The sequence below is a fragment of the Aythya ferina genome (genome assembly GCF_964211825.1).
Source record: "Aythya ferina genome assembly, chromosome: 2".
Taxonomy (NCBI): domain Eukaryota; kingdom Metazoa; phylum Chordata; class Aves; order Anseriformes; family Anatidae; genus Aythya; species Aythya ferina.
This window is the reverse complement of record NC_140297.1, coordinates 41,683,486-41,706,135: the sequence shown is the minus strand read 5'-3', so window position 1 is coordinate 41,706,135 and position 22,650 is coordinate 41,683,486. Positions and strand designations below refer to the sequence as shown.

Here is a 22,650-nt window from a genome sequence, read left to right as displayed (position 1 = left end):
TTTAGAAGAGAGACAGTTCCTGCCTGAAAAAGAGCTTGTGGTTTTCGTGTAGGCCCAGAGATTGCTGAAGGATGCTACTAACAGGTAATGAGGTAGCACAAAGTAACACTGTGGTTTCTGGAGTAGATAGCAGCATTGAACATCTACATGTCTGGGGAGAATGTACAATGAAAAACACAAAATTACTTGGGGACAAAGATGTTACTAGGGCATACCACACACACCCTTTCATGATCCCAGAACAATATTAAGCCATGGAACACAGTAATTCCCGCCTTTAACTCTTTTATACCAGACCATGCATCCAAAATATGTGACATCTAAAACCACTGGGGATTCTGGAACTTGTCACCCCAGTTTCATTCAGCCAAAATATCAGGGAAATGAGGTGAATGAGATTTTAAAGTTGAGATAACTGATAAAATCTTTGTCTTGACTTCAGAGATCTTCAGCTCAAAGCTACAAAGCATTAGTTCTTCAATTCTGGAGAGGTCAGAGCCAGGAAAGAAGAATTAGGTGAATATTGAATATTCTCAAGGATTATCCCTTTTTCTATGACTTCAAAAGTCAATATATATATATATATATTTAATCATACAGAGTGATCACTTTTCTAGAGAAGATAAATTCTTGGGGAGGTCTAAAGCTACAGCACATCTGTACTCTCATACATGCTAATGTTTCCTGAGAAACATCAGGTCAGACTTAAAGAAATACTATAAGGGGATGCCAAAGCTTCCAGTGAAAATGTGGATATTTTCCAGCTGTTTTGGAGCTACCTCATGGAGCTGGACCCAAAACCCAATGTAATTTTACACTCTTGGACTGGTCTGAGCATTCATTCCCTTTGACTGCAGACCAGTTTATTAGTGCTGGCGCCAGCATTTTTTGTATATAAGGGAGGAATGGGGAGATATTTGTGGAGAGCTTTTAAAGCACAGTGGGTTATCTGCAATAATTACCATAAAAACTGCCATGTGCCATTTTGTTTTATTATTTTTTTAATTATACTTTTATTTTCTTTTGTCTTGAAGGAGAGGAGGAATGGATTCAGAAAAAAAAAAAAAAGGTGAAATATATGCCTCTTGCATTTCTTCTTCATATACATTGCATAGGCTTTTATCTGTTGAGGTATTAAAAAGGAAGGTTGTGAAAACCATTTTGAAGAAATCAAACAGCACTCAAAATATTCATAAGCACAAACAGTTATACTGCATATACACAACCTCGTGTATGACCTGACTTCTGACTTACAGTCTAATGCTCTTCTGTGATCAGCACAAAGAATCTCTAAAAGTAAACTGTTCAGCATCAGCACAAGAAATGGATGTTTTGGCCATGCTGTCCACCAAAACCCATGTCTCACAAGACAGTACAACTATGGCTCAGTCAGGATGGGTCCCTTCAGGTTTAAATTCTATCCCAGCCTTCCACTTTAGCCAAAAGCAGCTGGTGGGGTGGCAGGCTGCCAGCCTTGGCTTTCATTTCAGCTATTCATTTAGAAATGGCAAAGAGAGATATGATTACATTGAAACTCCGTCATAGTTCCCTCAGTTGTAGAAATGAGGATCAGTATCTATATAGAAATAAATAATAATAAAAAAAAAAGGCTACACAGCTACACTATCATAGCTGCCCCTTTGGCAGCCTTAGAGGTGATAACAGACAGAAAGCGGGAAAGGGGAAAAGGTTGATTTGGGAGACAACACCTCAGATAAAACCATGGAGATAAGCTAAGAGATGGTCAGTTACAGATATTTGGACAGGATGTTAGAAGATCTACACAAGGCCTTAGGAGTGCACATGTGGAGAAATGTTGTGTGAGCCATTTCTTCAATGTGGCCTACTCCTGTTGTATGTACCCTCACAAGTCCCTTCACTGCCAGGAAGCATGTGCATTTAGCCTGCTCAGCCTTTAAATAGAAAGTGTTGCTTGGTCTGGACCCTACCCAGTCTTGCTGTCTCTTGTCGAAAAAACAGCTTTTGGGGTGTAACTTCTGAGGCTTGTCAAAGGGGCCCAACAGTAGTTTAGCAAAGGGCCCAGGTACCTGTCTAATGTATGGAGCCTCAGGACTGCTGTGTCAAAAGATGAGTTGAATGGGGCCTTGAACTGGCATGCATAGAAATAGTGATGTCTGAGTGAAAAGCAGGCTTCCTGAAGCTGTGAAAGGGAACAGGGCCCGCTCAGGCATTTGTCATGGTTCCGCTCGAGTGGGCAGCCGAGCTCCACCACAGCCACTCTCTCACTCCCCCTCCTCAAAGAGGAATGGGGGAGAAAATATGTGAAAAGGGCTCAAGGGTTGAGATAAGGACGAGAAAATCACGCAATAATTATTGTAACGGGCAAAACAGACTCAGCATAAGGAGATAGTAAGATTTATTGCCTATTACTAACAAGTGAGAGAAGTGAGAAAACAAAGGAAAAAGCAAACCAAAAGCACCTCCCCCCCCATCCACCCTCTTCCACCTCCTCCCCCCGAGCGGCGCAGGGGAATGGGGGTTATGGTCAGTCTACAGCACTTCTTCTCTGCTGCTCCTTCTCGGTCACTCTCGTCCCCTGTGCTGTGGGGTCCCACCCACGGGATGCAGTCCTTGATGAACTGATCCGGCGTGGGCTTCCCACAGGCAGCAGCTCTTCCAGAACTGCTCCAGATATGGGTCCGTACCACGGGGTCCATCCCTCAGGAGAAAACTGCTCCAACCTGGCTCCCCTACGGGCAGCAGCTCCTGCCAGGTCACCTGCTCCTGCGTGGGCTCCTCTCCACGGGCTACAGGTCCGGCCCAGAATCTGCTCCGGCAGGGGTCTTCCACAGGCGGCAGCCTCCGTCGGTGCAGGGCCACCTGCTCCACCGTGGTCTCCTCCATGGGCTGCAGCGTGGAACCCTGCTCCACCGTGGTACTCCATGGGCTGCAGGGGGACATCCTGCTTCACCATGGTCCTCACCACAGGCCGCAGGGGACTTCTGCTCTGGCGCCTGGAGCACCTCTCCCCCTCCTTCTACACTGACCTTGGCACCTGCAGGCTGTTTCTCATTCCTGGCTGCTGTCTGGCACAGCGTTTTTTCCCTGTCTTAAATATGCTCTCACAGAGGCGCAAACAACATCGCTTATTGGCTCAGATCTGGAAAACAATGGGGCCCTTCCCAAACATGGGGCAGCTTCTAGATCTTTCTCACAGAAACCACCCCTATGGCTCCCTGCTGCCAAAACCTTGCCACGTAAACCCACTACAGCATTTCACCACCAACACCTGTGAAGGTACTGGTTATTACAACATATTAGTACAGCCCACCACAGCTTGTTAAAAAGCTGTAACTAGGTGGTAGGCTGTAAGGCTACTTGCCTGATTGCTCCATCTGGGAGGAAAAAAGTGAGGGGAAGAGGAGGGGATTATGCTTCTCCTGAGTGCTTCTCATGGGCTCTGCCTGAGGAAAACTGTTGGATGGAGATGGCCAAGGAAAGCTGTCTTTTGAAGGAGAGGGAGGAATGCTGTAAAAGCAAAGAGCATATATGCCATGTGATGAAAAAAACACTTCTCTGAGTTTCAAGGCACTGGTCCAGAGAGGGCTGATAAACCTGTGGCAACCTGGGAAGCTGCTGACAGTTGCTGGACTGGAAGAAAAGGTCTGCTCTGCAGGAATGCAGTAAGCGACAGGGAACAGGGGACATTTGTTTTCATTGTATTTTCTTTTAATATATCTCATCCAGTAGACCTGTCTGAATGTTCTCTGTTTGAAAAGTAACTTTGTTCCGTTAGAACACAGAGTTGAAAATGAACCCATCTTGGTGCTTAAGGTAACTTTATTCTGAGGAAAGTACTGACAAATCCATCCCAAAATCCCAGCCAGCTTGGGTCCTGTCACAAAGCAACAACTACGTGCAACTTCAAGGCACAGCTCATGTGTGTTGGGTACCATTGTTTGGCTACTGAAGAAACAGAGGCTCAGGGTAAGACAGAAGGTAGGTAACAGGTTTGATCTAAAGCATCTGAAATCAAAACAAGAAAGACCAAAGTAGTGTACTGACCTGGGATTTGGAAGAGTCAAATCAAATTATTGATTTTCATCTTACTTCTGTGATCTCACGGGTCCGTCTGTAAAACAGAAATGAATGTATTTCCCTCCCTGGTGGTAAAATTATGAGATTCTCAACTGCTATCTTAAGGGGTTCCAGAGTGCCCATGACACTGTCCTCTTTGGTGTTCAGGCCCACCAAGGACTGGAACTGAGGGAGTAAGTGACGTAAGGGTCATTTAGAGAGTTGCTGCATGAGACTCCTGTGAGGCATTGTTTGAATTTTATTCTATATGATTAGATAAGTGAGTTTAGGTTACTGAATACAGTGCTTATTGAGTACTCAGTAGCAAAGAAGCTAAGGGATGGTAGCAGCAGAGGGACAGAATATGAGAGAAAGTTGGGAGAGGAGAACCATGGGAGTAAATGACCAAGAAGCTAAATGACAACCCAGAAGCTATCCTTTCCTACACACTTCTGCTCAGTTTACCTATTTTCAGGGTTATAAGAACTATTAATGCTTTTACTTCTCTTTGTCACAGTCCTCACAGAGATGAGAGGAGTCACTTGGGTAGATTCTCTTGCACCTTCAATGAGGATTATTACCTCCTGATGCTCTTGCACTGTCAGTGTGTAGCTCCTGGTCTGTCCTTGTCTCTGTGCTGTTTCTAGTTCTGCTATTTGGCATGGCCTGCTCACTCAACTCCTCATCCTAACCCAGTTTCTAGGTATTTAAGAGGGTTGCAGTGATGCCTGTCTGCCTTCCACTGAAAGAGCTGTCCTGACAAACCTTCACCACATCGTTGATAATGTCGGCCTTCCCAGGTCCTGTGCAAGGAACCTCTCTATAGGGCCTATGTGCAATCTATGCAGCTCTCTCTTTAAACATTACTCAGGCCCCAGTCCATCTAGGAGAGATTTCAAATTTAAGTATGACTATAAAGAAAACCAAGCAGTCGGGTAGGAGCTAGCTTCCTATCTTTTTCCCTCTTCCCCTTGTCCTTTTCCTCTCTGATTATTCACCAGACTATGCAACCCAAAACTTGAGAAAAAAGAGACATCCTGTATGTGTTTGGATTGTTATGTTATAAGCTCTGTTATGTTTAACTGTGTAGTTCTTCTTTGGTCACCTCATTTTCACTTTTAACAATACGTGTGAAATGGTTCAAACAATGATACAGAGATAGGGATAATACAGACTTTGTGTGTAGAGACTGTAAAGAGACTAGCATCAGTGGCTTTATAACGCACAGTCAGATGCATAGATATATGTTGGAATATTCCTCTGAATGAAATCCATAAGATCTTTCCTCCCTTTCTCTGAAATACTACATCACATTTTCTGAGAACTGTTTGTGATGAGGAATGTGTTAGCATTAATTCTGTTTGAACACCAAGCCTTTTTCTCAAGGGAAACTTCCCTCTCCTTCCAATTTTCCTGCAGTACTCCCACCTGAAGCTAGAGAGGGACTTTGAGGCTGAGAAGTGACAGGATCAGTCCCTTTGTTATACATGTAGCTGCATTCTGGTGAGTGGCACTCCCCCCACATCTCCAAGCAGGGCTTGTGCATGCCTTTTTGAGAAGATCTTACTGAGAGCATGAAAAGTGGGCAGAACCCATGCTCTCATCCTAGCACAACCTGGGGACAAAGAGGCTGTTTAAAAAATGGGATTGTAACAGAAGAGTCCAGTGACATCTGGGCAGGTTTTAAAGACAATCTCATGGATCAACTGACAGATCTCCGTCTATCTTTTCATCCATACTGCCTGCTTCTTTCGTCTCTCTTTTGACTAAGAAAAAAATCACGATAGATTGTCTAAGAAGCTCTGCCCTTTCTTCCCATTCAGAAACTGGTGCAGGATATTTACTTTCCTAGAAGTACTACCTTCCCCAGCTACAACAAATGTATGTGCTTTTAGAGCTTTAGCCATTAGTCAGCTGTATTACTGTAACATTATTTTTGCAAGCAATGCCTCAAATATCCACAACTCCAATAGCAGGAAAACAGAAGAAACACTATGAGAATGGGTAACCAGTGATGACTTTCTGTCTTTCCTCTTTCCTCAAATGGTCTCTGAAGTGATTTTACAGAAAGTGCATGGTTGTAATTAAGAGAGAAAAATGAGCTGTTAATCAGAAACACACAGTTTGCTCTAACAGCTCAGATTTACCTGGGGCAGAGATTGCCATCCATATTAAACAGCATATGGGAAGGTTTTTCTTTTCATGGTTGCCATTGTGAGTAAAAATTAGTATTGTTCTTGCACAGATGGCTTAAGCCTGAACAGGGTCTGGATGCCTCAGTTATTCAGTGCATCCTCAATGATGTCAGTGCTGAAAGTCTTCAAACAGGATATGCTGAGCACTTCATGTGCCCTTTCACTGGACCTGTTAATATAAAATAGAAATGCTCGTGATTAATATACTGAAGAGACTGTTGTGTAAAGGATAATAGACCCTGAAGTTTAGAGGTTAATGGCAAGATCTGCATCAGAATCACTTAAAAATCACAGTGGTAATGTAGTTTATGAAGTTGTTATTAAGCGCTTTTCTTCTTTTCCTGGACACTTGAGTATCCCAGATTCAGAGAACCTTCTGTCAGCCTTCTTATCAGCAAGGGCACATTGCTGAATCATGTTCAACTTGGTGTTCACCAGGGCTCCTAAGACCTTTTCTGCCAGGTTGCTTTCCAACTGGTGGCTCCCAGTATGTACTGGTACCTGGTGTTGTTTCTCCCCAGGGGCAGGACTTTGCATTTTCCTGTGCTGATCTTCCTGAGGTTCCTGACAGCCAACATCTCCAGCATGTCTAAGTCCCTCTGGATGGCAGCAAAACCCTCTGGTGTATTAGCTGCTCCTCCACATGATAGCCTGTTTCAGCAGCAGCCTGTGCTTTGTCTCACATTTTGTGTATCATGAATTAGAACCATTTCTGAGGACTTAGAAAAGCAAACGTTAAAGCCAAAGGCAAACAGAGGTATCAGTATCAAAGCTTCTCACAATGAGGTAAGGATAAACCCTGAGATCAGTAAAAGTATCCTTTGGCATTCATGTTTCCTTTGGCATTTTCTGCACTCATACCTTACTCATACTCCTAACCTCGCCTTCAAAAGCTACAGCCAACATTCAATCATAAGGCAACATTTCCATCTGCAAGCATTCCTTTGGCAGAATTCAAGATGGTATAATATTAGGAAAAATGGAAGACTGACAAAGGAAGGGAGATAGTAAGTAAAATTAGTTCAGTTTTATATTAGCTGGGCTGAAAACTGTAGTGGTTCAGGAGTAGTTTCATGAACAAGGCTGCTACTATTAAGTTGGCAAATTCTGTGAGAGAGGCAGGACAGAAAACTAAAACTATTTTAGATGCTGAATTTTTATTTACTGCTTAATATTTATCAGAGATCTTGGAAATATATTACATTTTCCAGGAATCTCAGTCCCATCACCACTGAATTTGCCATAATATTATTAGGACATTTTCCTAAGAAAGACATTACAGATGTCTATAGAAGAAAAGGATCAAAATTCAAGAGCTGAGAGGTTTGTGCTCAGAAGCCTCAGGACACCACTGCTGGTATGTTAGCATGCAAGGTAGAGTTGATTGTAGATTGGGAGCAGGATTCCCTGAGCAAAATTTTGCTTGTGATTAAAGCCAAAGAAATTTTGTAGTTTCATTAGATTCACTTCATCTGATCCCCCCCATCGACTTTAACTCAAGTTACCTTTAAAGAATTATCTACATTATTCTGAATTTGGAAGACTGTAAGCTCTTTGAATAAATAAAAATTGGTATTTAAAAATAAATAAATTAAAAAAAAAAAAAAAACACCAATTTTATTTCAGAAGAATGAATATCTACGGATAGTTTTCAGTTCTGTTAGGGACTGGCTTCAGCGCAGAGATTATTTATGGCCTATGTTAGTTTGTTGAGAGCCATATCTCTAACTTATGCTAATAGCATATCATCTCAGGTGCCTCAGTGATTTCTGGGAGGTATCTTCCAAATAGCATCTGACAGAACAGATGCTATTAAACATGAGTAAGAGTATTGGAATCTGGTTCTGTATCAAGGTGAGAATCTTGATTGAAAGCCCTTGAAAATGGATTAAGCTTTCACAGTCCTTTCCCGTGTTATCATTGCTTGTTTCTGCTAGTCACCCTGCTGCATGTTGCTGTTGTTCTCTGTGTTTCTCCTGATTCACTGTTCTGCAGATTTAGCATTCTCTGTCTTTGTCTCCTTGCCCCAACTCCTTTTCCTTTCCAAAGTAATTCTGAGGTGCTGAAGAGACTCTTTATCTTGTCTCAAGACATTTGGTGAGTGGAATAACTCTGGAAAATCTCAATAAATAAACAAATAAATTCATCTCTACCATTTACTATTATGTCGTTTCCTATAATTTCATGTTTGAGTTGCCCAGTTCTCTACTGTGGCTACCACCAATAAATTTTGTTGAGGAAAAAGTGAATAAACACCTTTAGCCTGACATTCAGAGAAATACAATCAATTTCCACAAAAGAACCTCATTCTCTAGCACTGAAAGATTGTGTTGAAAGAAATTCAGAATCTCTCTCAATTGTACTTGTGGTAAAGTAAAGCAATTGGTGCGACGGATGGGTTATTCACTGGGGATCTAGACTGAAAAGCAAGTGCCTGTTTGGGACTCTGCATTTCAAAGGGGCTTCACGTAGAGCTTAGAATCCATCTGCTAACTCCATGAATCCATGAAGTTTGTCCAATACAGACATCAGTCTAATGTTTCTTTGTCTCCACTGGGACCTCCACATCTCATATATTTTCCTCCAGTCCTAAGCACCCAGAATGTATTAAATGAAAGGTTGCATAAGTCTACCAGCAATTCACCTATTTCATCCTTGAATTGATTCAAAACTCTTGAATGATTACCATCTGGTCTCGGCAATGTGTTGCTGTTCTTCATATTATTTGTTCCCCAAACCCTGCTGTAGTCACTTGAATATTTCTTATAACCTGAACTAACCCAAGGGTCTCTCTGTACTCCTGAGTAGAACAGGCAGTGAAACACTTGAGTTACTGATGTTTTTCTGAAATCAATCTTGCTGTTGATGGTTGATTTGAGCTGGGCTATGGTTTTGTTATATTGCCTCAGTTAGCTAGTAATTGAATAAATAAAGTTACTATATCAAGGAAAGTAAAGGAGTAGCACAGAGATGGTCATTTGTTGTCATGAGTTTTCAGGGTTGGCTGTGCTTTGAATACTGACTGTGTTGTTGGGGGAACAAAGTGCTCTATGTCAGGGATACCAGCATCCAGGATGTCAACCCAGTTACCCCACTAGCATTTGACGTCTTGCCACAAAACCAGTTCTTTGGAAGCAGAGCTGTTTTGCTGAGAACCAAGCAGGGACAACAGCATTGCAAGAGCAGGGTTATGAAGCAGAAGCTACCTGTTGTGTGGTGGCAGGGCCAGAGGAGCACAGTTTGGGCAAAACCTTTCTTTGTTAAAGCCTAACTACAGCCTCCAGGGAGCTCAAAGCTAAAAGCAGAAAGCACAGAAATAGGGCTGTCTAGAGTCGCAGGACATTCTGTACAGGTTTTCATAAAACAAACAATAAGGCTTTTCTTAGACTTAGAAGTGCCTAGATACCAGGTATTTTTTAAGGCCCGGATGGCCTCACCAACAACCATTCCTTCAGACTTCTGTATCTCACTGTCTCTACAGTGAAAGTATTATAGATGTTTTCCTGTCAGGTTTGGCTTCTGGCTCTGTAAGTTACATAGGTAGAAAGCACTAAAAGCATCAAAATAAATCCCTGGAATATACATGCAGACATTTCTCAGGCATTTGCGTGAGACTAATTCTATAATTTATGAAATTGAGCCTAGACAGAGCTTCTTGTCTCTCCAACCAAGAGGAGTATCCACTAAGACTTTTTTGGTCTTGTGATAATAGTAGCTACAGGTAGAGGATTTGCTTGAGTTTTAGTCCCTAAGCTAAAAATAAAAAAAATAAATAATAATAATACCAAGGATAGGTCTTTATAACGGGTGTTTTTTTCCTTAAGAGGACACTACACTTAACTGACCTCATTTTACTGGCCTCTGAATCCTGTCAGCCCACAGATAGTTTCACATTATAACAAGAGTTGCCTAAATCTGGGCTGTGCTCTGGAATGTATTATGTGTATAGGCTATGAGAACTTCATATAGTTAAAAACCAAGATCTGTTCTGGACACAACCACATACAAAACAAAGAGATAAATAGCTAGTATTGAATAGTGGAAGGAGATGTGAAAAACAGCAAGAAATTGCGGAAAGATTTTTGCTAGACCTTGATTTTGTTTGCAGAGAGAGAGAGACTGAGAGATTTTGGAGAACTGAGAGCAGCATGATGAGAAATTACATTCTCTGTCTAAGGTTCAGACCCATCTTGCTACCTACAGCCACCTGAAGTTAGGTAAGCAGTCTAAAATGCTCTGGTACAATGGTCTGTGGCAAAAATGTCCTCTTTTGGAGGTGCTTATCTTTCAGATGGACTGTGGATGAAGGTTACACCACTAGTTTGGGTGGCTAACATCAGCAGAGAGGAATTCCTGGTCTGATCTCAAGCAAGGCCTTTCGGGTTCAGTTACCAAAGAAGCTGCCATCCAATTCCATGCGTGGCAGTATGTATATTGCATGCTACTGATACACAGGTGCTTTTCTCCTCTTGCAGTTTATGAAAGTCCTTAAGTTATCCTCCATGAAGATTTTTCAAGGCTCTGTGGTTGATTTTAGACCCTTCCCTGATTCCAGCTTTAATATCTTGGAATAGTTGTGGGGACACTTGCTAAGAAGTCAGCAATTCTGCATGCAGATTCCAGAATTTCTGGAATCTGGGTGAGCTGGAAGCTATTGTGACCGTGAAAATGATCTGTTTTGCTTTAATTTCAGAGTCCCAGTTTTCACCATTATGTAAAACATAAACATTATGTAAAACATCTGAGCAGCAGGTGTGTTGCAAAGGTTAATGAATCTTTGGATTTTAGTAAAATGCTATATCACATCTTAGATCTTTGGAAAATACCGTGCAAAATATTTGTAGAAATGCTTTAGAAAAGTATTCTGTCACTTTCTATATTGTTTTAATTTTTAAAGATCTGATTGCCACATTCATTAAACCAACTAATTAAAGTAATTTTGTAGTATAAATTATGATCCTCTAATAGATCTCCTTTGATTTGGATCTCATTTTTTTTTTTTTTTATTTTGTTATTTTCTTTGTCTTGATCTACTGCCAAAGTGTAATACAACAGTCTAGCTCACACCCTGTCTTTTCTCAGGAGACTCTGTGCTGGGAGTTGGCATAATGGTCTGCAGTAAGTACTTCCCAACTCTTCCTATTCCCAGCTGCTCCTTACAGATGGACAGAAAGTCTCCCTCACAAGACTAAACACGCTCTAAGTTCAGGCCTCTTTTTTTTAAACAGCAAAACCTCCCTGATGCCCAGTGTCTAGCTGGGAAATATATAGTGGAACTGCAGTGAAAAGAGGTGAAAATACTGGTCTCTTGCCCTTAACTGTTCTTATCCTTTCCACACCTCCTGCAGCTAAAAGTTTTTAGGTCCCTTCCATAGCCTCTTATCTAAAATATCTCCTGATCTTTTGCAGAAGGAAAAGGCTGAATGGGGCTAAAGCAAGAGCTGACTGAAGAAATGGTGCAGGGAAATTGCAGACTGGAAAAGAGGGAAAATATTTTTGCTTACAGATATATTTTTACCCCATTTACTCTTATTACCTTTTACTATTTAAAACAAAAGCTTTTAGACAATAAGCTTCATTAACATAGTGATCTATGTTAATAGATCCCAGAAGTTCAGTATGGAGGAATTGTGGTGGAATTCATACACAAATAATAATTTTTTTAGCTCAGAATTCAATGATTTTTCAGACTTTGTGTTTTCCATTCCACCTTCTCAAATAGTTAATGTTGAGGCAACTTGCTAAATAGCTAAATCATACACGGTTTTGAAGACAATCTGTTAATATTTCATCCAAATCTGCTTCAAGTGTCCTTGCCGTATTGCAAATGCTGGTCATTAAATGGTGTCCTGCCTAGTTTTTGTATTGGATCATGTTTTGGATTGCTAACTCTAACTCTTAAGGGGTGCCTTATTTCAGCCTAGTGTCCACTCTTTACTACAGAATATCAATCTGAATTTCTGAAGTGAGTCAGATTGAAAATGGCTTTTTATAAAAGTGTTACTTAGTAACTGAAAAGGTTCACTCGGGATATCAGAAAATAGTTTTAACTATTCAGACTAAAGACATATATGCATACAGCCACATATAATTGCATAGCTAATATCAAACATATTGTCTTCTAGATTTACCCATCTCTTCTAAGTTACTCCATACAGACTTATAGTTTGTACATTTTAGCAAAAGAATCCTTCAATTCTGCTTGAAAAACAGGAAGGTAACTTTGAGGTTTCACTGTTGTAGCCTATAAGACTCCCTGGTGTTTACCCCAATGGTCTTAGTCATGACCGGCAGAGATTAAAAGTATATCTACTCATCTCTCATTAAGCAGGCCATGGTTTAAACATGTCTATATTAGAAAAAAAGTTGGCCAGTTTTGAAAGACTTTTTTTTTCACCTGGTATTTTAGAGTTTTATCTCTGTTTTTACTCTCTCTAATGCAACCAAGTCCTTCTCAAAAGTGTTAAAATTTAGTGAATTTTTCCAAGGATAAAACTTGAGATTGATAGGGGAGTAGCAATAAGCGAGGATAGACAGGCAGTCTTTTGTAAGGACAGGTGTTTGGCTGTCAGGGCAGTTCTCCTGCAGTTTCTGGATATTTTCAGTTTCCAGGAGGACAGTGGAAGCCCAGACCTGAGTGTAAGTCTGATGGCAATGGGGCTTCTCATCGTCCTGGCCATTGTCCTGGCAGTATGTGCCACATGAGATGTTGTTAATGAGGACATAATTGCTGCCTTATTTCCTCTCCCATAAAAGTTCTAAAGGAAAGTGTTTCTCCTCCCTGATCAAGTCTAAAAAACAGTATTTGGCTGTGTCCTTAGTGTGTATAAAGTGGTTCACAAAAATGGACTGAATAGTACAGACTAGCCTATAGGAAATGAAAAGCAGAAGAGCATAAGGTTCTCTCTGGTAATGAAGGAAATTAAAATGGCTTTCTGGAAAGTAACGCTCTTTCTACTTGATAAATAAAATACTTTGTTTTCTTCATTTGCTGCCTTCCATTATGTAGTTATGAATTATAAAAAGACCTTTGTGGCTCTCTGCACATTCCTAAGAACATAACAGTCATTTTCCTCCTTCTGTCTCTTAGGCGGAAGACTCTAAGTACACCATCATCAGATACTTTCATATAAGGATTACTGATTAATGCTCCTTACTGTAACGGATAGAAACGGCTTATGTCTGCTAATGGACTTCCAAATATTCCCAAAGAGTGGTTGTTGAGACACACTCAAGTTTTGCATTCAGAAGGTAATGGTGTGATAGTAAAAGAAAACTAAATTGGACTGATGGAAATATTTTGTCACAGTGTCTTAAATCCAAATCACCTACTGGGTTTCTATTTTGCTTCTGATGTTTGCTAGATAATGAAGGATTGACTTTTAACATTTATTATAACATTGCATTATAGTTATGGCTGAGAAAACACTCTCGTGGTAACACCTTCCATTCAGCTGCATAAAATTTTGTGACAAAATTGCCATTTGGGCTCAAATTACTTATGCTTGTTCTCCTCACAGAAATAATTTTTTTTCTTTTTTTTTTTTTGAAAGTAATACAATACTCTTTGGTGGTGGTGAGATAAGCACATTTAAGAAAAAAAAAAAGTGGTGCGGAGAGAATTTTTTTTTTTTTTCAAAGTGTAATTCTTTGATCATTAAGAAATGACTAAGAGTTGCAACTTCAGATTTGCTGGCTTTCATACCTAAGGCAGGTGTTTGGAAAAGTGTAATTGAATAGGAATATCAGAACAATGTTTTCAATTCTGTTTACCTTTTCAAGGGAATCTTGAGTCATTCTGCAATAACATATTCAGGGTATTTGAGCATATTTGTGTTGTGCAGGAAATAACACATTCCATTTGTTTGCAGAGGAGTGTGTAGCTAACAACCTATTTTGCTCATGTAAATACATGTTTACTCTTATGTAAAGATACACACTATAACATAGTTGGAGTGCCATAGGAAAAAATGGCCCTTGGTATTTATTCTCTTGCTTCTCTTTTCCTTCCAATAGCTTATAATGAGAAGGAATCCAAATTCAGCACTGAACAACAAGAATTTAAAGTTTGTTGTGATGGATGTTGCTTTCTAATATGAATCGTGTTGCCTGTATAAATCTTAGAAAAAAAAAAAAGCATTATGTCAATGAATTTTCATGTGCACAATTAAAGGTGTAAGTAAATCAGTGGGACTGAGCAAGAAAATCTTTTATGAAATGAGGATTTTTTTTCATTATTCTTTTCACACTGTAACAGGAATTGAATGTTTGAAGGTAGCATATGAGGAGAAGTAAGTTATGTTCAGCTATTCATCTTGCTGAAGGCATGATGAAATTTGTTGACTGTTCCATCTCTTGGTTTTGCAAAGTCACAGATGTCACTATCTGGGTTATGCCCAGGAATAAGAGTGAATTGAAGTGATTCCTACTACCGCAAAAAGCTACTTATCTAGTGAGGGGAACAGGTGAGAGAAGAGTACTCAGGATGTTATTGGGTTGAGTTTCTTACTAAGACATTGTATTTCAAATCATACAGTGTATTATTGTGTGTAAGGAAAGGTTCTGAGAAATTTTTAAAAAAGAAAAATCTACTAGTGAAGCCTGCAAGGTTTTCAAGTCTGTTCATATCTATCCATTCTACTGAAGTCTGCAATAGTGCTCCATAATGACAATCCCTGAGGAATGTGATATTTGCTGTGGTAATTTCATGCCAAGTCTCAGTGGTCAAATAGTCATGCGGCTTTTCCTCTGTTAGATGCACACAAGGAAATCTGTCCCACAGGCTGAGTGGTTGTGGTGGTTTTACCTTGCTGGGCAGCTGAACACCATGACTACTCTCTCATTCCCCCTCCTCAGAAGAAGAGAGGGAGAAAAAAGCATGCCGAAAAGAGAAAAAAAAAAAAAAAAGAAAAAAGAAAAAGAAAAAGAAAAAAAAGGCTCACAGGTTGAGATAAGTTGAGATAAGGATAGTTTAATTAAAGGGAAAAGGAAGGGGGGGAGGGGGAAAGCAAGCAAAGGCCATGCAGAAGCACAGGAAGAGGAAAAAAAAAATCTTTACTTCCCATCAGTGAGCAATATTTAGCCATGTCCCAGGAAGCAGGGCAGTTCAGCCATGTCCCAGGATATGCATTGCAGTTGTTTGGGAGGACAGACATCTTCATAACAAGAGCCCCCTCTCTCCTTCCCCTTTCCCAGCTTTAATTGCTGAGTGTGACACCCTATGGTATGGAATATCCCTTTGGTTGGTTTAGGGAGTCCTGATGCTGTGCCAGCACTGCTCAGCAATAGCCAAAACACTGATGTGATACCAATGCTGTTCTAGCTGCAAGTGCAGAGCACAGCATTGTATGGGCTGCTGCAGGGAGAGTTAACTCCATCCCAGCCAGACCCAGCACAGCTGTACCTGTACTAAAGGGAAATTGTGTCACCTTTAACTCTATTCTATGACTTTGAGCTTAGGCTCAACCCATAAATCACAAAGAGATCTTATCACCTTATTTTTGTTCATCACTTTTAAATCTGCTGTAATATTTGGGAGTTTTAGGGTAACCACTAGGGCTCTCTTTGACTGTAAAAATGAAAGAGAGGAAAGTGAGTTGTAGTAGCTTGGTTCAGTTAGCTTAGAATATGCAAAAAATTCTCTTTAGGTCAAGGCTGATATGTTTTCTGCTATGATGATGATACAGTTTAGGAAGAAATTACTCTGAGAGTCAAAACAATTAGATAGATTAGTAGGTCAATAGTAACTGGGAAGACTGATTTTAAAGAAGTCCCTATGTTTTTTGGGGGGTAAGAAACAGCAGAGGATTCTCTCAGGACAAACAAGTTCTGACTAGTGAGAGCTGTCACCCAGAGGAGAGGTAGTAAAGCCATAGGAAAGAAAAAAGGACGTAGCTAGAAGAAAGATAAGGGAGTCAGATTTTACAGCAGGTGTAAGGCACACACAACAAAAACTACCTAAGAGGTAGCAAAGCACAAAGGAATGATTCTGTGAACTTCCCTTTGGACATCTTTTTATAAATATTTTTATAAATGATCTGGATGTAGGAATAGAGGGTATTTTGAGCAAGTTTGCTGATGACACCAAACTTGGAGGAGTTGTGGACTCGAATGAGGGCGTAAAGGCCTTGCAGAGGGATCTGGACAGGTTGGAGAGCTGGGCGATCACCAACCGCATGAAGTTCAATAAGAGCAAGTGCCGGGTCCTGCACCTGGGACGGGGAAACCCTGGCTGCATGTACAGACTGGGCGATGAGACGCTGGAGAGCAGCCTAGAAGAGAGGGATCTGGGGGTCGTGGTAGACAGCAAGTTGAATATGAGCCAGCAGTGTGCCCTGGCAGCCAGGAGGGCCAATCGTATCCTGGGGTGCATCAAGAACGGCATCGCTAGTAGGTCAAGGGAGGTGATTGTCCCGCTCTACTCTGCGCTGGTGCGGCCTCACCTCGAGTACTGTGTGCAGTTCTGGGCACCACAGTATAAAAAGGACATGAAACTGTTGGAAAGTGTCCAGAGGAGGGCTACGAAGATGGTGAAAGGCCTGGAGGGGAAGACGTACGAAGAACGGCTGAGGTCACTGGGCCTGTTCAGCCTGGAGAAGAGGAGGCTGAGGGGAGACCTCATCACAGTCTACAACTTCCTCGTAAGGGGGTGTCGAGAGGCAGGAGACCTTTTCTCCATTAACACCGGTGACAGGACCTGCGGGAACGGGGTTAAGCTGAGGCAGGGGAAATTTAGGCTGGACGTCAGGAGGGGGTTCTTCACAGAGAGGGTGGTTGCACACTGGAACAGGCTCCCCAGGGAAGTGGTCACTGCACCGAGCCTGTCTGAATTTAAGAAGAGATTGGACTGTGAACTTAGGCACATGGTCTGAACTTTTGGGTAGACCTGTGCGGTGTCGAGAGTTGGACTTGATGATCCTTAAGGGTCCCTTCCAACTCAGGATATTCTATGATTCTATGATTCTATGATCTCCTGCAGTGGAGACTGAGGCTGATGCCTCACCTGTTTGGCCTTAATTTCATTACATGTCAGATGTTTTTGGCAGGGCCTGCACTTCAGCTGGACGGAGCCCTGGGAGACACAATGGCAAATAAGAGGATGGTCACGTGAGTTTACCAAGGTACTCCATCGCAGCACCGATCCTTAGTGCTCTAAGAGATCTGTTGTTATATCTCCCAAATGCTTTGAGGTTTACAATTTTACAACAGAACCGTAAATCAGAGCCAAACTTGGGCACCCAGTACCCAAGTATTGTAGGACTGGATTTCCTCCTTTCAGTTGCCCCAGTACTTTGAGGACATGGCTGTAATGCATCAAAGCTTGATTTGTCTCAGAACTGGCAGGGTACTAGGCTCTTCCAGTCACCAGAAATAACCTCTGGTATCTCCAAAAAAAAAAAGAGCATTAGGATGGGGGAGAAAGTCCTCCTATATTTCCTTTGAGATTTATATTCTTCAGGAAAATAAGCCTTTGTCATTTTAATGATCAATGTTTGAAATATAGAGAAGCATACAAAAAGTGCCTCTGACCCCAGCACAAAGAAGTCCTTAGTTATCAGCAATGTAGCCAGCTTAAGAAGGCAGTGAAATTTAACAAAAGCTGCAAAAATCTACTTTTAAAGTTATCACTCTGTCCAGAGTTTGCACTTTTGTGTCTCACTTTAATGAAAGCTCTGCTTCAACGGTGGGTGATCTTAAAGAAGACCTAAAAATAATTATTTTAATACTCGCTACTTACTTTTCCAAACTCTTTATAAAACTAGTATCTTTCTCTTCTTTGCCTCCAACAGCATAAAATGTACTGTCAGCTTTTCCTTTTTGAGCTCTGCAATACCTAGACTAACTGAGAATCATTGGTTTCCACTGAACCCTAAACTTTTGAAAAGAGCTACCCTTTTTCAGCCAATGCATCAGAGAAGTCAGTGGGTTCAGCCAACTCTGAAAATGCAGTAATGGGCTACTAAGTTAGCTATGACAGACTTTGCAAGGAGAGGTTTATCCTGCCTTCTCCCCCCCTGCCCAGCTTTACACATTTCTACATGTTATGGGATAAAGTAAAAGCCTCTAATGTGTATTCAGTATCCCCTCAAATGGTTTTTGAACTCAGTGTCATAAATAACAACACCAACAAGGTGTGTCTAGATGATTTTTCTTTCCTGAACTTTCCAGGCCTTTGAGGCTCTTGGAGAGCAAGGCTTATGCTAATAAGAGTGGAAAAGGGTGCTACTCCCAATCTGAAGTCTGCCAAGAAGGACTGAATGGCTCAGATAGCTCTGGGAATACTTGTCTGGGACAGGGACAAGACAGACAGGGAGGCACCGAGCAATGATACAAGCGTGACCTCCTGCCAGGTTTTCCAGACAGAATAACAAAAGATCACTTCCAAGCAGGAGGTATTTTATGTTTTCAGACTTTGCCATCTAAAGATTTTATATTAGAATAATTATTCAGCTGATGCAGGGACTGTGTGTCCTACAGAAGAAATGGACTTATAAGCCTATACACTTGTTTGTCTCTCTCCAGAGTAATGTTTGGGCCAGGTGAGTGATATCACCCAAACTTGTCAGATAGACAGGAGTCTGGAAGACAGTAAGGGTGGAAAACTGTGAATCTGATTTCTAACACCTTAATGCTGAGTGCAATGGGAACCCCACAGGGCAGAGGTTCATGGGCTTGCACCTCTCCCAGCTCCTGGAAGAATTTACTCTAAAACTTTCATCTTCCTATAAAGCAAAATCAACAAGCCTCAAGATATCAACCTGTAAAAAAAAAAAAAAAACAAGCTCCTTCAGTCCCAAGTTTCAGTGATCTACATCTTTCTGCACACCTTCAAGCATGGACTAACTGAAGGAAGGTAAAGATTTTCTTTTTTCTTTTTTACCTTCCTCTCAGTAGCACCCTTCATCCTGTAATGGGGGTGGGAGAGAGGCAGTGCACACTGCCCTGTGACCGTCTTGATGACTATTTATATTTTATGCTCTGCAGCTCAGGTTTTTGGGGTGAAAGATGAATGTGGATATATCTCTCTCCAGGGCCAGATCCTCACTGTAGATACTTCCTCCAGATCCCTCAGTTTGTGTAGGAATGATGTCCATGAGCAGTTACTCACAAGTTCAATCACAAGATAGCACTGGTGAGTTAGAATCTCAAATGGGATCAGGAATACAAGGGGTTACTTTTTTCCTCCTTGTCTGCCCCAGGTGAAATTCTGCTTGACATAATCCAGGCTACAGTGAAAGCTGTGCTCTGAAATGTGCAATAGGTTATTTTTGTCTTGGCGGTGCACTCTGGACTTGGTAACAGTTTTTGAAGACATAGGACATGAGCAGAAAAATATGTTAAATTAGGGTGGTTGACCAAGATACTAACAAAGCTTGCAGAGATATGTGCCAGTGAACTCACATAGCAAATACATGCAGATGCCTTTTTTCATACTGAAATTACCTATTCTTTTCTTTCCATGAAACAGTAGTAGAAACTTTCATCCTTTTCAAACCCCTAACATTTAGATTTATGAGCATGCCACCCATATTTTTGGGTGGAGAGGACTGCCATCAGTAGTCTTGCCGTTGCTAAAATTAGCTGACATCTTAGGCTACATAAGCTGCTTATTCCCAAAAGTCAAGTCACTAGGGGCACTTACAGCAAAGAGAATGTGAATGGGATATTTCCGAGAATAGGCACTAAGTATGGAAAACATTGGAGCAAAGACATATATGTTTGAATGTCGTATAAGTACCTTGGGCACTAACCAGAGCATTTTGTAACAAGGAAGGCTGGTAAGATAAATATTGTAGAAGGAGTTGTGAAACTCAATCATTTCCTCATCCCAAAAACTTAGTATTAGCTTCCACTCCTAGCACAAGGAACATTTATTCCTTAGCTTAATTGACAAAGATGTTTTTGACCCATCTGTTCCATAAACTCATCCATACACTAATGTAACCTTATGGCTGTGGCCATCTCATTCAGATTGCAGGAAGAAAATGGCTTCCTTCTGCCCTAGTACCTCAAAGAATAATATAATAAAGGAAATACTGCAGGAAGAGAACTGGTTTGTGTTTCATAAGTGAAGCCCAGGACTAATCAGCCACTAAGTTAATTTACTGAGACCAGAGTCAGAGCAGAAAGAAGGGAAATGCAAGCTGTGTTTAAGATTAAACTGGTATTTTATGTTTTTACATTACAGAATCACTATAAAACCAAATCATCCAGGACACACATCTGCCTGTGAAAGAATGTCATTTGTCTACGAAGCCTCACTACTGTCTGCAAGCTGTTTTTAAAGGTAGACTGAAAGGGACTATGGAAACCTGAGAGCAATCCCACACATGCACACAAACAGACCACTGAAGTAGATTTGCTTGACAGCTCCTTTACCATGGAAAGGCACATTGTGTTTCAGATCTGTCTCTTCCTTGTAAGTGTATTTCAGAGTTCAGAGAAGACAACAGTTCACCTCTCTCCTTTCTCACCATGCTCACCCCTCCCTAAATGTGGGGGGAAAAAAAAAAAAAAAAAAAAAAAAAAAAAGAGAGAGAGAGCTAACACAAAAGGCCCCCAAAAAATAGATCACAAGTAGTTTGTTGATTTCTCCTTGCCACCCACCCTGTAATCATAATCAGGGTTAATACATTCTAAGCAGTATTTAGTTTAACATAAAAATAGCTTAGTGTTTCTGAGCAGTGTGCGTGCTAGGAGAAGAGTCTGACAGGGTTTGAAGAAATAAATATGGATGTCCTAATGAGGAAATTGCCTTGGGGAAACCAGGTAAGTCAGTGTAACTAGGGGACTCAGATTTAAACGGCAGCTGACCAAATGTAACTCCAGGTGTTAGAACCACTTATCTGAGAACCTCAGGAGACATGACTGGTTCCTCAATAACAGATGATTTGGGATAATAAAGTATTGGGTATTTGGCCTTTTTTGAATTTGGCCTATCATGGCTTAAACTTAAATACACTATTTGCCTAACTGAGTTTTTCCTCACAGGAAAAAACATGCATTTTTCTCAACTTCATGGCTTCAGCTTTTGCCTTCTTTAGTTTAAAAGTCCCTTTTTGGGGGTAGTAGATAGGGAAGGGTAATGTCTTATAGAATGACCAAGCCTTTCTCAAATGTAGCCTTTTTCAAGATACATTTTATAGCTGGGATGGACTACAATTCTATCCATTCAATCATAAACCCATTAATGAACAATATCACACCTGTGATTTCATGATGTTTCTGATGCAACTGTGAATAGATGTATGTTGCTAAAAGATACTGATGGAAGCAAGAGCTGTAGACATTGCTCCAGAGGTAAATAAACCATGAAACATCTCCAACTCTCTCTCATAAAATCCCTCTCTTGCTGCATTCCCTAGGATACTCAGCAAAATTAGGCACCTTTTCCTCTGTAAGCAGAGGCCTCTGAAACGTTTGGTCTTTTGCCTAAGCTAAATAGCCTGGGCTGAGAAGCAGAAGTGAAAAAATAAATTAGTTTATCATTGGTGAAGCAACAAGTTCATGAGCTTGTCAGACCCATGACATCCAAAGCCTGGTCCCAGAATCCTGTTTTGGGAAGGGGTGAAGTGGCTGTGTTCATAGAAGCAGCCCGACATCTGCTCTTTTCAGGAGGCAGTGATTACAGTGAAGAAGGCATTATCTGTTTGGGGAGTCCCTACTTCTGCAGAATACTAGTGGTACAGCACCAGTTAGGTGCCATGAATGTCATATACATGTACTGGCAGTTATTCCCAAGGTTATTTACTACATTATCTCTGCCACCTGAAGGAAAACCAATCATTTTTTTCCATCCGATTCTAACATAGCTTTGTTGTTATCATTTATTTAGCTTTCTGTAGCCACTATTTTATTTAATTTTTTCTATTCTGCCTCTTTCTGCTGTATATATTTGCTATCTAGATATCTGAACTAAGGCCCATCCTCCTCATTAGTGATCTCAGCATTGTATATGACATTATGACAATTTTATGCATGCACATTTTTGCATGGTTTGCTTCCCCTTTATGTCAGCAATTATGAGCTGCCATTAAAAGCATGAGAAATGGTTAAAGTGCTGTTACAATTTTACATTGACAGGTAATCTAAAGGGAATAGAGGGAGGAAAGAACATAAAGACTAAGAAAACCAGGGAAGAAGAGGAGAACTGGTGAAAGGATGAATTAATGGAATAATATAAAGAAGAGGAAAAGTAGTTCTTAAGGCTCATCATTTCAGGGTATTCCCTGGTACAGGGAGTCTTTGACAGTTTCGTGGTCACAGATTAAGCAGCAAAATTTGGAAAAGAGAAAGGATATGTCCCATCAAGGCAGGCAAAGTTATCTCTGTGTTATCATCTAGATCACAACATAAGCAAAATCAGTCATGGACAGACATTTATATATATTTGTGCTACCTCAGTATAAATTATGTG

The 22,650-nt window shown here is 40.9% G+C and overlaps 1 long non-coding RNA gene across 1 annotated transcript; it reads right to left on the bottom strand.

Annotated features, from left to right (window-relative positions):
- Positions 1-2,360: 2,360 nt before the first annotated feature.
- Positions 2,361-6,322, bottom strand: LOC311432500. Its single transcript, XR_014690090.1, has 3 exons — positions 6,186-6,322; positions 4,072-4,093; positions 2,361-3,987 (listed from the first exon to the last, which is right to left on the bottom strand). It is a non-coding gene; the product is annotated as an uncharacterized lncRNA (long non-coding RNA).
- Positions 6,323-22,650: the final 16,328 nt, after the last annotated feature.